The sequence below is a fragment of the Corvus hawaiiensis genome, chromosome 14 (assembly GCF_020740725.1).
Source record: "Corvus hawaiiensis isolate bCorHaw1 chromosome 14, bCorHaw1.pri.cur, whole genome shotgun sequence".
NCBI lineage: Eukaryota > Metazoa > Chordata > Aves > Passeriformes > Corvidae > Corvus > Corvus hawaiiensis.
Window position 1 is genome coordinate 3349341 of NC_063226.1, and position 15532 is coordinate 3364872.

Consider the following 15532-nt stretch of genomic DNA (forward strand, 5'->3'; position numbering starts at 1 on the left):
AAGGTACGTTCTTGATCTCCAAAGTGTCATGCCTATAATTTATCTAATGAGACACGCTTTCACAATCCATCAAGATCTGATGGCAGCTTTTAAAATTAGAACCATTAGAATATCTTAGAAGTTTCCCTTCATGCCTACCTTTTCCTGTTGCCCCATTCATTCATTTTTATGTCTTGGAAAATGAATGTTCCACTGATTTGTCTTAATCTTATCATTCAATTTAAAATGGAGCTTATAAAAAAAAGATGGACAAAGACTTTTTGCCAAGGCCTGTAGTGACAGCTCAAGGAGCAACAGTTTTAAAGTGAAAGAAGGTAAATTTAGGTTGGATATAAGGAAGAAATTTTCTGTGAGGGTGGTGAGGCCCTGGCACAGGTTACCCAGAAAAGCTGGTGCTGCCCATAAGTATCTACTCACAGTTTTTTCATATGCAGGGACCTTAAATGATGTCTCTTCATTTTCTCAGCAGACTTCCAGAGAGAATTTCAGTATTTGAGCAGGTCTGAATCTCAGATTTACCTGATAATAATTACAGCTTTTGATCATAAGAGAAGGAGGCATCACTTTGGCATTTTCTAAGAAGCCAAATTCTGCTCCAGTGCGGGAAAATAATTGCTCTGATTGGTGTCACTGTGAAAATAAGTTCTGATTAATTTCACTGTGAAAATAAAAGACAGCTCATGGTTTTGATAATTCTAGGATTCTTCTGATCCTGAATTTAATTTGGGGCAGTGTAATTTCACCTCGATAAGGAATGAAGAATGTTTTCTCCCTAGTCTTGTTGAGTGAAAATACTTTTATTCTTGCCCAGAACCCTTACTTTAGATAAACATAACTATTAGCTGTAATTTTGTTCCTTCAAGACAGATATCTGGAAGCTATGACAAGAAATATTTGCTTAGGAAACTCACATCTGAGTAGGTATTTCACAGTTGCTTTTTCTAGCATTATTTTGTATGCTAAATTGTAAGAAAGGAGAAAAGAGGAAAAAAAACTTTGTGTTTCACAAAGAAAGTCCACAATCAGATATCTGACGATGGAATTTAAGAAAATAATTAGGTGACTACTGTAAAAGTTTACTTGTGCTATCAGTATCTGTTATTTACTCTTCCTAATCTGTAGTTACAGTATGTAATGTCTGCAATTCCTATAATTTCTCATTATTATGAGGACAGAAAGGAAGCCATATTTTGTATAACTGTACTGATGTGATCAGAGAACCACCTAACATCCCTCACTTACATTTCTCAGCTGGGAAGCTCCTTTCCTAAGCAGAAAATGAAAACGCTTCAAAACAGTATCATAGTAGGAATTAACAATGCAGCCATATGTATGTAAATTTTATGCATTTGGAACAATCTCATGAAGTAAAACAAATGTGTCTGATAAGAAAGCTCTACTAGAAAAGATTGGTGTATCTCTTGTCTCTTGTTGATTGCTAATCGAGCACTTTCATGTTCTGAATTCACATCACCGAGCTATTATTTTGACAGCTCCTAGATGAAATACACTCCAGATATTTTTTTCCTTTAAGAAAGTAACTTACAAGAAACTGATTTATTCTCTGCCTTGCTCATAAGTTTCAGGCCCATCAAAAATCCCCTTTTATCTGCCTTCAGATTGTGTTGGTTGTCAGTCTCTTTACAGTGGCTTAGAAAGCATTCAGGCTTGTCAACTTGTTGAGAGCAATCTGAAAGAGCATAAAGGGATTTCAAACATTTCAAGAACTATACAATGGTAAGATATGTCTACTAGGAAACCTGAGATAAATTCATATTTACTGGTATGCAAAATAAGGTCAGGCAATAACCTGCATCTCTATAACCATTTCAAGGTGTCTCACAAAGATTCTGAATGCACTCTGGGTGTCTGCAGGCAGTGCAGGTGTATAAAGACAGTTCCTGCTGTGTTTGTGAGACTGGGGAATGGGTTTCAAGTAGGCCAAATCCTGGGAAATCATTTATTTGATTTTAAAGACCAGATATCTTTATAGCCTACTTTAAAGAAAACATTTTAAAAGACTGAAGAAAATGTATGAAATGTGACTATTTATTAGAAACGCTTATTGAAAGTAGTTTATTGAAATTATTCAAAATATTCAATTTGAATGATGGTAACTATAAAGCAATAAATTAGCATTTGAAAATAAAAGCTTTCACCTATAAAGCCCATTTTTAGGTGTATTGCTTATTTGATAGGTGTGAGAGAATGCAGGTTGTCATTTTTAAGATGCTGCCTTCAGTCCTAGGCCTGCTGGTGTTCCACCAGTGGAAGGAAAGGAAGAAACACCACAGAAATCATTGCACCCCTTCTGCCTCTCTTGCGAGCTGTAACAGTAGTGAGGAATATATTGGTGTTTCATTTCTCTTCAAATCCACTGTACATCACATGCAGAGAGTCTTTCCAAGTGTTCCCAAACAGAAGCACTTCTGCCTTCTGGAACTTTCTTCCCTAACCTGTCATCACATATGGTGGATCTCCAAGCTTTTCCTTACCTTTATTCTCTTCCCTTGCATATGAACAGACACAATGCAGGAGGATGATTTTGTCCTTGGTCCACAAAATAAAAGGGTGAGGACTATGGGGAACACACAGCCCTTCCCCATCCCACTGATCCCCAGGAGTGAGAAGGGCTAAACCCCTTGGCCCCTGGACAAGGCTCCCCACCAAGGAGAGACCTCCTCCCAGAGAAGTTTCTGGACCACCCCCAGGTGTGGCCATGGGCTGTGACCCAACCTGGCTTAAACGAGGCCCCACCCAAACCCCAGGTGTGGCTTCCTGCAGAGTCGAGGGTCGCTGGTCGGAGGTGCTCCTGGGGACTGGGAGGGTTCCATGGAGGCTGCCTGGTGAATGACTTTTCCTTTTGGAGTGGCCCTTTGGCTGGAGGAGCTGATCCCTGTGTGCCCCTGAGGGACAGCCCTGCCCTGTGTGGGAGGGTGGGCAGTGCGGGGCCATCGCTGGGTCCTGTGGGGACCACACCCTTGAGGGGTCACAGCATAGAGCCTCTTCTGTGATTACCCCCTTTTGTCTTTGTTTTGGCTCATTGTTTCAGCTGCAAACCAAGCTTTGTCTGAGATTGTTCTCTGGGTGAGGTTTTTGTGTTCTTCAGTGACAAAGATCCTCGAAGGGAACCCTGTGCTGCATTTATGCTGTAAGGTGACAGAGTGGAGGTGATTTCATAAGAGAATCTAATATACAGTCATTAATACTGCAGGGGAATACTAATTTCCAAACAGCATCAGTGGACTTTGTGCTCCCAGGTTTTATAGGCATGAACTTACCCCATGGTGGGAATTGCCCTGGTGTATAGATCTGAAAAATACCCTGTTCTTTCCTACCACTTGCAAAAATGCAGCATCATGGAGGAATTGTTCCTCTCTGTTGGTGTTCTGGTGTGTGTTTATTGGGTAATCTGCCCAGTTGTGTCAGGCTCTGCTAAAAAAGATAGTTCTTAGTTGGTATAAAAAAGCCAGAAACCTGACTTAACACACAGATACAGGGCAGAAAAAAGATAGTTTTGCCATCATTCCCTCTGGAGTTTGATTATCTCTGAGAGCACAGTTTAATGACTGTGGAATAGTTTTCTCCTTGGAGCCTTTTCAAAACAGTAACTCATTCCTCTTTATCAGACTCCAGAAGAAAGAGGTAGTTTGACATTATTGCTGTTAGAGAGATGTAGGCAAATGGGTTAAGGAACTTCTCCAGCGAGGCTGGTGTAAATCCTGACACAAAATCCATAAATAAAGCAGTTGATCTACTGGAGGTAACAGTTTTAAAGCACATGTTCAGGCTGCTGGGCCATTCTACCTTAATATGTAGGTATATTGCTTTATCTGTGTGATACTTAATGAACACAGAGATAAGTACAAACATCCATACAAATAAAATTGAACAAACCTATAGTATGTTCTTTTTTTGGTCCTCATATTCTGAAGGAACGGTGTTAAATATATGAATTTTCTGAAGAGTATGCCTTTAAAGGGATATATTTAATTTCCTTCCTAACATGCTAGTATGTTTATATGAGGGATGTTCATTCAGATCAGTATCTGTGCTTTCAGATACACAGATAGGTCTCAGCTACTACAGGTGGTATTTTCAAAGGAGTCTGAGGACTCGGAGCATTTCTGCTTTTGGAGAGTTTAACTGTAACCTCTAGACTGTGACTTATGGAAATTTATGTGTTCATATAAATCAACTCTTTATGCTAACCTGATGACGGATTCATTGGTTCTGAGTTTGAGAAGAATTGTGGTGGGATGCCCAAGGAGTAGAGGTGTGGATATTTATGGGAGTTTATTACCACTCTGGAGTTTGTTTCTGCTCTTGCCCTATTTAATGCCAGAGTATTGGGTTATGTAGGATCCTCGACAACACTATGGTTTCAGAATTCATCCTGAAGATATCACAAAAATGGGATTTTACTCCCTATCAGCTCTGTCAAGAGCAATAAAGTTTTCAGCATTTCTTTGGGATGAAAGACTATTACTAAAGTGCCTTATCAACATAGCCAAGTTTTATAGTGCCATTACAGCCATTTCAAAACTGTATGAGTAGAGCTAGTGGGAGAGGAAAGCTGTACCTCCTGTACCAGCACAAGATTCTACTACAGACCTCATTTTAATTGCTAAAAGTTACTCAATAAAGAATTTTAAGAGCTTCTCTTATTTTTTAATTTCAATACAAAAGCTAAAGTTAAAGTAAATGTATAAAAGGCACTTTTCCCACAAAGTTAATCTCATTCATTGTAAGTAGTGCTTATTTTTTAATTGGGGCAAATATCATTTAACTGCCATGAGTTTCTTGATTGGAATTTAAGGAAATTTCCATTTTGAGCTGTGAAATGCACAAGCAGAGACTCAACAAAAGAGAAATTGATGTGTTTGTGAAATATGGGTAGTTCATTGCATGAAGGAGTGAGATGAGCTTCCTGACATGGAAGTGAACTGTGGGATTATGGATATGAGGAAGAATGTGGGATTAACATTTTCCAAGGGAGTTTGATTGTTCAAAAAAACTCTGGTGACCAGTGAACATAATTTCCTATTGGATGCTCCTTTGAAGATATCACAGCCTTTCTGAAGCAGAAGAATGTGTTGTTGTTAGTTTGCTCTATCATTATTTCCTTATTTATTTTTAGACCTAAACTTCCAAGAAAAAGGAGCAACCTCTTTTAGACATTTGAAAATATTATTAAAAATAATAATTTCTAACTAGAAAAAAGTGTTATCAACCTTCTGATGTGTTCAAAGGGAAAAGTAAATCTAATTTATTTGTTTAAAGAACAGCTCAGGTGGACTGGATGAAGATTTTGATTGGAATTCCCAGTACAACAGTGGAAACAAAGCAAATCCACAGATGAAATGATACAGATTAAAGAAATGATTCTGCTTTGGAGCAAAGCCTATTCAAAGTGAAGACAAAAATATATCAATATCATCTTTAAATGCATTTGAAACTTTTGGTGCGACTTTTCCTTTAGGCAAAAAATGGACGGGTAGAACAGATTATATTTTAAACATTATACAACTGATTAAATCTTAAATATTTATATGTGTGTGCTGTTCCTGTTTGGTTTACACCACTGGAATTATTCTTGATTTACATTGGGGTGAGACTGAACTAAACTCATGTCTTGCAATAACCAAATAAACATATTTTTATATTCTAAAAATATGTAAATAAAAAGATTAAATAAAAAAATGAGAACTGCCATAGTTGGGGGAAAAATAATTAAGAGCATTTAGTAGTTTCTCTTGAACACAGCTGTAAAACTTAGAATCACTTCATTTTGTCATTGCATATGCAACCATTGGTTACAATTTCCAAGAATAGTATTCCCTTGGTTTTATCATTTGGAAATTCCATTGCATTTATAAAGGACAATTGGTTCTAAAGTTTTTGGGTGCTGCCATTCCCTTCATGGGCTGTCAGCACCTGTGCTCAGGGGTGTTGAGAAGGGCTTGGGCCCAGCCTCCCTGTGTTGTGTTCAGAGGTGGAGAAGTGGAGAAAAGCTTCAGCTTGGGAGCTGAAAACCAGGTGCAAATAAATCAGAGGTGTTCTGGAATCTTCCTTTTCCTGCTCTGTTTTCAATTAGTGTCTTTCTTGCAAAGATAAATGATCACTTGGAGAAATATTATTCCTCAAAAAGTGGTCAGAATACTCAACTCTTGCTTTGTACCACGGGTGCTCAGTGAAGTACAGAACATTTATCGTTCCATCTGGAAAGAATCTGCAGTAATGAACTCGTGTTGTTGTTTTGCCAATTTAACACTTCATGAAATACTGAAGTGCCTCTTGCATGCTCAGAAAGGATTTCTGTTAGTGATTTTGTGAGAAGCAATTCAAACTGAATACAGTAATTTTGAACTGTTTGGTTAATAATATGAAGAGCAATAATAACAATCATAAAATCATCTGCACTTATACATTAACATGCAAGGAATCAGACCTGATGTAGGAATTGCTCGGTGCCTTCAGCCCCTGGTGTGTGACCACTGGCTCCAGCAGAGCCACCAGGCTGATTTACACCCCCAAATGACTGGACTCTTCAGATCTCCACAGATTCAGGCTATTCATATCAGCTGTTCATTTTGTGTTTACTGTTTTCCAGGGCTGAATAAATACCAACAACAAAAACATAGAGCTGGTGAATATTCAGTTGAATTCTAAATTGAATTCACATGAGCCAAGCTAGTGGCCTTTCAGTTGACTTCAAATTTGCTCTGAAAAGTAAATTTTACCTGCATGAATGCAGACAGAAAGTGAAAGCTAAAGTGCCATGAGTACTTGCTAGAACTAGACTTGGCTTCACTTAAAGTGGAGCTAATGTACATCAGGGTAGCAGCTCAAGAACCATTGGAATTAAGAAGTGAGAAGGGAATTAAGAAGTGAGAAGGGAATCAAACCAAATGGATTTAAACATATCACAAATGTATAGCATATTCTCGGAGATGATGTACTCACTGGCACTCTTGAAACCAAATTTCCCAGGCTTAATAAAGCAATCTTCACTGTGTGTCCAGGGTCTAAGCACATCCATGCAGTATGAGCGTGCAAATACAGAAGATCCTCCTATTAGCAACCACCAGTATTCTATTAAGTTATGGAAAAATAAGTTTAGAACCAACTCCTTTTTTTGAAAGACAAATATTACTTGGCAATTTCCATATCTATTTGCCTCTAAACAAAGAGCAGATCATAACTTTTTTTGTTTTGTTTTATTTGGTTGGGTTTTTTGGGTGTTCTTGTGTTGCAGTGGGGATACTGCAACATGCATATACCAAACCAGGAGTCCCGTGGAAAGGAAATATATATGGACAGACAGATTCTTGCTAGCTGTTTCAGAGAGATGTTTATTTCTCCAGCCGCATGGCCGGAGCTCTGCCCAGGAACTGTTCCAGTCACGGGACCAAGGGTCTTTCTGCCCGCGCAGGGAACACAAACCAACCAATGGGAACGAGGCTGAGCAGGGGCAGGGAAGCCCCGTGTCTGTGCCCTCAGGGCCCCTCTCCCAGGGCTACACGGCGGGGGAGGGACCCCAACACCTCACCCGTTTTATTTTAATAAAAGGAGAATGAAAACAACTGGATAAACATAACAAGAACAGTTTCAAAACAAAACAAGCCACCCTCCTGAGTCTTTAAATGTCCAAACAGATTCTGTGGAACATCTTAGGGCTGACAGAAGGGAGACAGAACTCTCTGAGCATGCTTTGTGGGGAAACTGAGGCAAGAGAGGGTTTAACTTCTTCCCTCCCCCTTTTCATCCCCCACTCGGCATTGGAAAGGGATTTTTGGGGAAACAATTGGCAAAAGCATGGTTTTGTGAGGGAAACCATGGATGAAAAAACGGATTGGGAATACACTGGGGGTAATAGGACATAGGGTAAAAGGGAAAGGTGGGATTAGGAAAGGGAGACTGTAGGGGGGGCTTACAATGGAGATATTGTCTAACATGACTACGATTTTTTGCATATATACTGCCTTTTACAGGAACACCATCAGGCCCAGTGACCTGCGATGCTTGTAACCCTTTTCTCCCTAGTACAATATTAAATTCCACCACCTCTCCATCTCCCAAGCTTGGGATGCATTTTTCAGGGTTATTCTTTTTAATAGCAGTTCTATGCACGAATATGTCTTGCTGGTTGTCACGTCTTGTTATAAAACCATAATTTTGCTTAACATTATACCATTTTACTATCCCTAATATCTTAGTTACTATGATCTTTTCCTTTATCCGAGTGGCTGCTGTTTTCTGTCTCGCTGCGTCTTTGCTCTCTCTTTCGGTCGCTCCCGTGTTGGAATTGTCGGGGCTGCTGGTGCCTGCGGGCTCTTCCCGGGGTCGCGTTCGGGGCTGCGCGGGCCGGGCCGGGCCGTGCCGCTCAGTTCTCCGTGCGTCGCCTCCTCTGGTCGCAGCTTCGCTGCCGCTGCCGGGCGCTGCACCCACGTCTCGGCCGGGCCCCCGAGCGACGACCCCCCCGCGCCCCGCTCCAGCGTGCGTCTCGGCTGGGCGCGGCTCCGTTCTACCACCATCGCCGCCAGCCGCCGCCCGCGCACCGCCCCTCTCGGCCGGGCGTTCACGGGGCTCGCTCCACCACGCGCTGTGCTGGGCCGTGGGAGCACCGCCGGGTCCCGCCGCTCCCCGCTCCGCCACCGACACTGCGGCTCGCGTGGCTCCGCCCGCGCGCGGGAACTGCCTCGCTGCTGCTCGCAGAGCGCTCGGTGCACGTGGCCTGGGCCGCACGGTCCCTGCGCCAGGCTTCCCTTCGCCAGGAGACAGCTGACATTGCTCAACAGTCTCGGTAACTAAATAATATTCACGAAAATATTCTTCCATTGGCATATATTTTGACTCCAGTATTAACTGTGTCCAAACGGTTTTCCAAAAGCCCTTGGTAATAATTAAATCCCAAGAAACATAGAAAAAGTTCTTAAACAACCATGCCAGGAAGTGTTTCAGTTCTTTTTGAGCTTGAATCAAGCTAAAATTTACAAATCGTTGTTCAAGAATCATTTTAAGTTTAAGATAAATGTCCATATGCGGCTCTGAGAGCCAAGAGTCTTCCCACGGTTCCTCCATAGTTTAGATATGGAATAGCAAAGCAAAACCAAGAAGAGGAATCCAAAGGTTCCAGGGTTTACTCACACAAATCAGTCGCTTAGGGATCGGGGATCGTTCTGCTCTCAAATCTCCACCATTTGTTGCAGTGGGGATCCTGCAACACACATATATCAAACCAGGAGTCCCGTGGAAAGGAAATATATATGGACAGACAGATTCTTGCTAGCTGTTTCAGAGATGTTTATTTCTCCAGCCGCATGGCCGGAGCTCTGCTCAGGAACTGTTCCAGTCACGGGACCAAGGGTCCTTCTGCCCGCGCAGGGAACACAAACCAACCAATGGGAACGAGGCTGAGCAGGGGCAGGGAAACCCCGTGTCTGTGCCCTCAGGGCCCCTCTCCCAGGGCTACACGGCGGGGGAGGGACCCCAACATTCTTGGTATATTTTAGGTCCCTAGTTATTTAGCTGGTGAGGTGATATAGGAAAAATCCACAAGCTATGTGGATAGTTAGTTTGCATATCCTATTTGGACTTAAATAAGGACACACCAGATGTTTTTTCAGGTATGAATTGTCTTTTTGTAGCTGAGATTTCAGGTTCCATGGCAAGCAGATCATTGCTAATCAAAGCAATTCTGAAGGCTTGCTGAATTAATCATAAATAGTGGTGATGGTAGTGGTGATGATAATAAGGATAGAATGATTTAAAGGAAAATCTAAAGCTTTTCAGACATTGGTGTGTTTTCAAAGGCTCTGGGGACATCTTTTGGACAATATTCTCCATGGGGACTTCTGACTCTGCAGCTTTACTGTGCTGCCCAAGCAGTTGAGCAGGAAATGTCTTTGACAAAGGAGGAATAGAGATGTAAATGCAGCAGGGAGGCCTGGCATGCATTTGACAGCACTGGAACTCTGTTTGCAGCCCCAGATTGGCACCATCTGGGTTGCACCATTCGTAATGGGATCATATGTGTACATGCAATTAGTTTATGTCAGTAGCTGTGGGGATTAGATGAAATTATGGAGCAGTAAACACCGCCTTGGAACCAGCCCGATTTTGTAAACTCCACTTGAAAGCCACTATAATTCTGGCAACTGCCCCAGGACTGCTGGGCCCAGAGGAAAAAGTAGCACTTTTACACTCATAGTGATGCCATGATGATTTTTTGCCTTTTCTTTATACCCCTTTTATAGCTTTTTACAATTTCTGTATTCTTAGTGCTTTTTGCCTACATTCTTGGACTTGGTTGTCAAGCTGAGAGACTCAATATTTTAGAAGCTTCGTAGCCAGGGATCAGTGTGCCCCAGACCCCAAGGTCCTCTCCAGAACACATTCTGTAAACCAAGATAGAACCATCCAGGGGAAGGCTCCTTGGGGAGAGGGGCTCACTTGAGGCTCTCATTGGGGAATCTTTGATAGATCTGCTAATTAGTAACACCTCTAATGATATACCAGATCTTTTGAGGGTGTGCATTGCGGTGTGCATTGAGGTGCATTTGACCTGGGCATGTGCACCTAAGGATCCTCAAAATAAATACCAAGGTAAAATCCCTTTTCCCTTCTAACCGTGTTTGACTCTTGATTTTAAGACCAGGAAAAGGCATCAATAGCACATCATCACTTCTCCTGGAATGGAGCAGCTTCTTGAATGCAAGGTAATTTGGGGGAGGTGATTTTGTTTAAAACTGGAGGAATACGGGGTAGAAAATCAGAAGCTGAAGACAGATTGATATAAAGGAGGAGTGGTGAGAATGATGACCAGTAAATCTAAGGGAGTCACAAGAGAAAAGGCAAAGGCTGGAAAGATGAGAGAACAAAAAAAATCTTTAGAACTGATTTCTTTATTAGAGTGAGAATTCCTGGCAGAGATGTGTAGCCAGAGGAATTTTTAGCTAACGTCGCCTTTCTTCTCTTCAGTGAATTGGCCTGAAATCCACCGTGTAGAATAACGTGGGGGCTTTTTCTAATTATATTGACAATTATTCAATGACTGCCTTCATGTAATAAAAATCAGTCTGGAGTAAACTTAGAGGCTGAGTTGCTCTTCCCAAGGGAGAACAGGTGAAATTCTGAGATGATGTCAGTACTGAATCCACTGATATTGACATTAAATCTTTCTCAGTGTTGAAATGACTCACAATGCACATCCAAATTGAAATCTCCTATGAAATTGTTCTGCTTACCTCTGGGGCTCACAGGACTGCTCCCTGTGTTCTTTCCAATCTGTCAGAAACTTGACATCTTCATTATGCATGTTGAGCTTTGTTTTAAATGGAAAATAGAAGGGAAAAAAATGCTGCTCTTTCATGCAGGTAAGATTCCCTCAGTGAATAAGCCCCCAGTCATTCTGCTCCTGGTCTCTCAGAGGAACAGTGTGTCTGCATGGAAAATAGTCTGAAAATATTTAATTCAGGGTCCAGGATGTACACAAACATATAAAGACAGAGTAGTATTCAAAGAATTATTGGCAACAAACGTGAGCAAACCTTTGAACATCAAATACTGTGCATACTGATTTTTTCAGAAGGCTGAGGACCTGAGCAAGTGTTTGGTTTTCTGTGTTACAGTGGCTCTGATACTTAGAGAAGTATGAGCATGTAAGAAAATTTTAAGGGAGTAATTCTGTGTAACAGTTCTAGTTTTTCTGCACTAAAATTTTGATAAAAGTTGTATTTCTGCTTAAGCACTAAATGCTTTTTTTTTACAAAGTGCATCTTATGAAGCTTTCAAAATTATTTCCTTTAATTTCTTCACAGATAGTGAACTAGAGAGATAAAAATAAGCTTAAATTAAAAAAAAAAAAAAAAAGAGCCTTCAGTTCAAGAACAACAACAATAAAGACTAAGAGAATTACCACAGAATATTACAAATAGTATAACCTCCCCAGCTTAGAAGCCATGTTGCTAAAATGTATGGAACATTATAGAGAACTCTTTCCTAAATTGTAGCAGTAGTGATCAACGTCTATCAGTTGATATCCAAGGATATCAAAAAGTGTGTGATAAAAGTAAAAAAAACCAAAAACCTCAGTAAAATAGTGTTATTTCCGTAATTATTTTCCTGTGATTTTGCTTTAATGATCTCATTCATTTTTACAAGGTATGCAGAGCCCAGAGTACATATACACTACTCTATATTTTTACTGCTGTCATAATGAAAAATTGTATTTACTGGGAGAAGTGACATTTTTTGCCTTTTGACAAATTCATGGAAATCTCTTTTTTTACTTGCAAATATTTGCAAAGTAAGAATTGATACCTTTGCACAGATCTGCCTTGTGAGGTGCTATGACACTTTGAAGTTCTTTGATCATTTTGCATAGTTTGTCACACTCCAGGCTGTTTGAATATACTTGGGCATGTTGATAGACTTATAAAACTGGCTAGGAGGGCTGCCTGGGGAGCAGAATTCATTATTCTGGGATGGGCTGTAAGAGTTAGAACAAAAGATTAGAAGTTAATAACAAGTATTTGCAAGTTTTACAAGAAAATTTAAACTCAGGTGACACTGCAGTCAAGCCTGAGCGCTCAGCTGTCGTTAATGTCATTAAACAAATCGCGATGCAAATTAAGTGTGTAACCTGAAGTGAGGCGGAGCTTCCTGCTGTCAGTGCTCCACTCTGCCTGGCATAATGCACAGGGAAGCCTGGGTGCTGATGAAAAGGTTTCTGCAGTGATTTCTGTGGCGCTCTCCCAGCAAACCGCAAGGTCAGGGCAGAATGAAGCGGGCTGGTGAGACTGAATCCATCACCATCACCACTTGCTAGAGTACAGCCAGAGCTTTTTTGGAACATTTCTGTGTGGTGGGGGAGACTTGAAGACAGACAGCCCTCGGCAAAAGGGACCTGCTGGGATCCACTCTGGAATAGGAACACAGCTCTCTGCACTGCTGACAGGTGTGACAGCTTTGTGCTGCGGAACATATGAGTGAAACATCTGTGCCTTGACCTTCACAAATACAAAGTCTCCAGATGTGAGAATGCGTCATTTTTAAATGTTTTCAGGGTGTAGGGATTGTATTCTGTCCACACAGAAAATATAGTGCTGTACCTAACATGGTGTTCTTCAATAATTTGTAGTTTCTGTCACATTGGGTATATAAATACATAAATATGGAAAGTATTTGCTTAAAAAGATGCCTGTGGTGCTTTCTCAAACTTGTATTTATCAGTGTTTAGGAAAGGAATAATTAACCAGACAGATTACTTAGCAGTACTTATATCCTTCACTGAAGAGCTCCGGATCTTCAGCTCAAACCTGTAAAATTAACTACCAGGCAGTTAAAAATATGTACCTAGCACAGTATTTCATATTTAATGGGAATCCATCAGAAATCCATCAGTCAAAACAGACGTGCAGAAGGAGAAATATTATTCTGTCACTTTCTAGCTCTTTCTCAGGCTCTGCAGTACCAGCTGCATCTCTGAAATAGCTGCTCGGCTCTGGCATTTGGTGTAACTAAGCTGGTTTGTGCCCTCTGAGAATCTGGACCATACTCATTAGTGGAATTTGTTTTGTTTTGTTTTACCTCTGGTTATACTCTGATATATAGAACTTGAACAATTAGCCCAGAAGAAGTGTTAGGCTATGTGAAACGTCTCTTCGCTTGAAGAAAATGGTTTTTTGTTGCCACCATAAATTTAGTTCACATTTCATTTTCCTCTTGGCATGTTCGAAAGGCACCTTTCTCTTTTCCATAACAGAGATTGCTTTCCATTGTGGTAAATGCCTGACTTTGAGTGCGCCCTGCAAAGCTGAAGGATTCCTTCTGCAGGGAAAATGTCTCATCTGAAAATGATTGCTCGGTCTAATTTATAAAAATGTGTCAACATGACTAATTGTCAGATGAGTGGTGAAGCTTATTATGTGCAGCACAGTGCTGAATATCTTCCCTGAATACAGCAACATATTTCAACTGTGGCAGTAACATCTCAAACCCTTTCTCACAGCAGGTCAGGAAAATAAATGTGATGCTGCTTCAGAATAAATGGCACAAATGGTTCTAAAACACATGACAACTGGCAAATTGATGTTTATTCTTTTTAAGGACTGAGTCATATTTTAAATATGTATTTCACAGTGGTCATTTTTGATAAAAATCTTCTCCATTTGCAAGCAATTTTGGTAGAACCTTTCTCTAACACTTCTCACTTGTTTTTCTCTGTATTTTCTTGCCTCCTAGGACAAAAGACAACACAATTCTTGAGGGAGAGCTGAAATGCAGCTGTTTCTACTGTGCTAGCATTGCAGTTAAGCTACTAATGAATACGTATTCCCCAAGAGATGTTTATCCCAGAGCCAGATTCCTTGTTCACTATGTGTTAAGAAGAAAGGGAAAATTAGAAAAGAAAAATTCATGCTGCCACAAAAACAAAAAAAAAAAGTTCAGGTTCCTGTTACTTTAGAAATACAACTAAGCAAAAATCGTGGTGTCTCAGTGGGAAGGCTGTTACCAGGGGCCAAAGAGCTGACAGAATGGACTCCAGTCTTCCTCCACTTTCCTTTAACCCTCTCAGTTTTAGAAAGTGTCTCTCGGTACCTTCAGCACTCATTGGCTTCAGTAGAACTTGAAATTTTCACAAAATATCTAAAAATTAGTGTTCTTTTGGGTTTTACATGGTTTTCCCATAGGTGGCAAGTTAGGAACCTGATCACAAAAATACAAGTCATTTGTCCAAATCTTCTTCTTTATTTCCTATATCATACTTTTTATTATTATTATTATTATTATTTTAATCATATCTAAACTATTTTCATTCTCATTAACATTCCAAAGCATTTCCTTGTGCTTGGTTTTTCCACAGCATTCACATTTCTTTATAGCCTTCCAAATGAGGCCTTTCACTCATGTGTCCCCTGTTGCTGTACAGATAAGATCATCCTGCATGCAGAGATTGACACTCTCTGCATAGTCAGTTTTATGGCACACTTAGGACTCTCTGAACTTGTGTGACCTTACCAGTAGCCATGAGGATAAAAGTTAAAAAAAGTCCAAACCACTCTTCCCGTGGTCTGTAAGTACAGAAAGGTCACAATCTCGCTTTTAAAGGTGCGGGAGGGCAAAAGCAGATGAGGAAAGTTGGGATAGGTCACGGAAAATGGTTGAGCATTGACAGCTGTTGTATGTGGGAGTTCAGAGATTTTTGAGACAGCACCAGTCTGATAAAATCTTGTTTTCTCTAAAGATGACAGTCCTTGGAATCCAGAGTATTTCACACTAATGCCTTTTCTTTCTGGGTGAAAAGGTCCTCAACATCTTTATTTTCTCTGTATCATCTAAGACAGTCTGGGAGCTTTATCAGAACTTTAGTCTTATAAATTATTTTCCCTTCTGGAAGGAGATATTATGATATTTACACACCAGGGCTATTAAAATATAATTCAAATTAACTCTCTGAAGTGTCAAACCCAAGCCTCCTTCTCATGGAGTTTTCAAAAGCTGTCACCAGTGCACTCTAAAGAAATCC

The 15532-nt window shown here is 40.5% G+C and overlaps 1 long non-coding RNA gene across 1 annotated transcript in view; it reads left to right on the forward strand.

Moving 5' to 3' along the window:
• Positions 1-12729: 12729 nt before the first annotated feature.
• Positions 12730-15532, forward strand: part of LOC125333379 — a 47525-nt gene continuing 44722 nt past the window's right edge. Inside the window, exon 1 of the long non-coding RNA XR_007206835.1 lies at positions 12730-12961. This is a non-coding gene — a long non-coding RNA (uncharacterized LOC125333379). The remainder of the gene's footprint in view (positions 12962-15532) is intronic.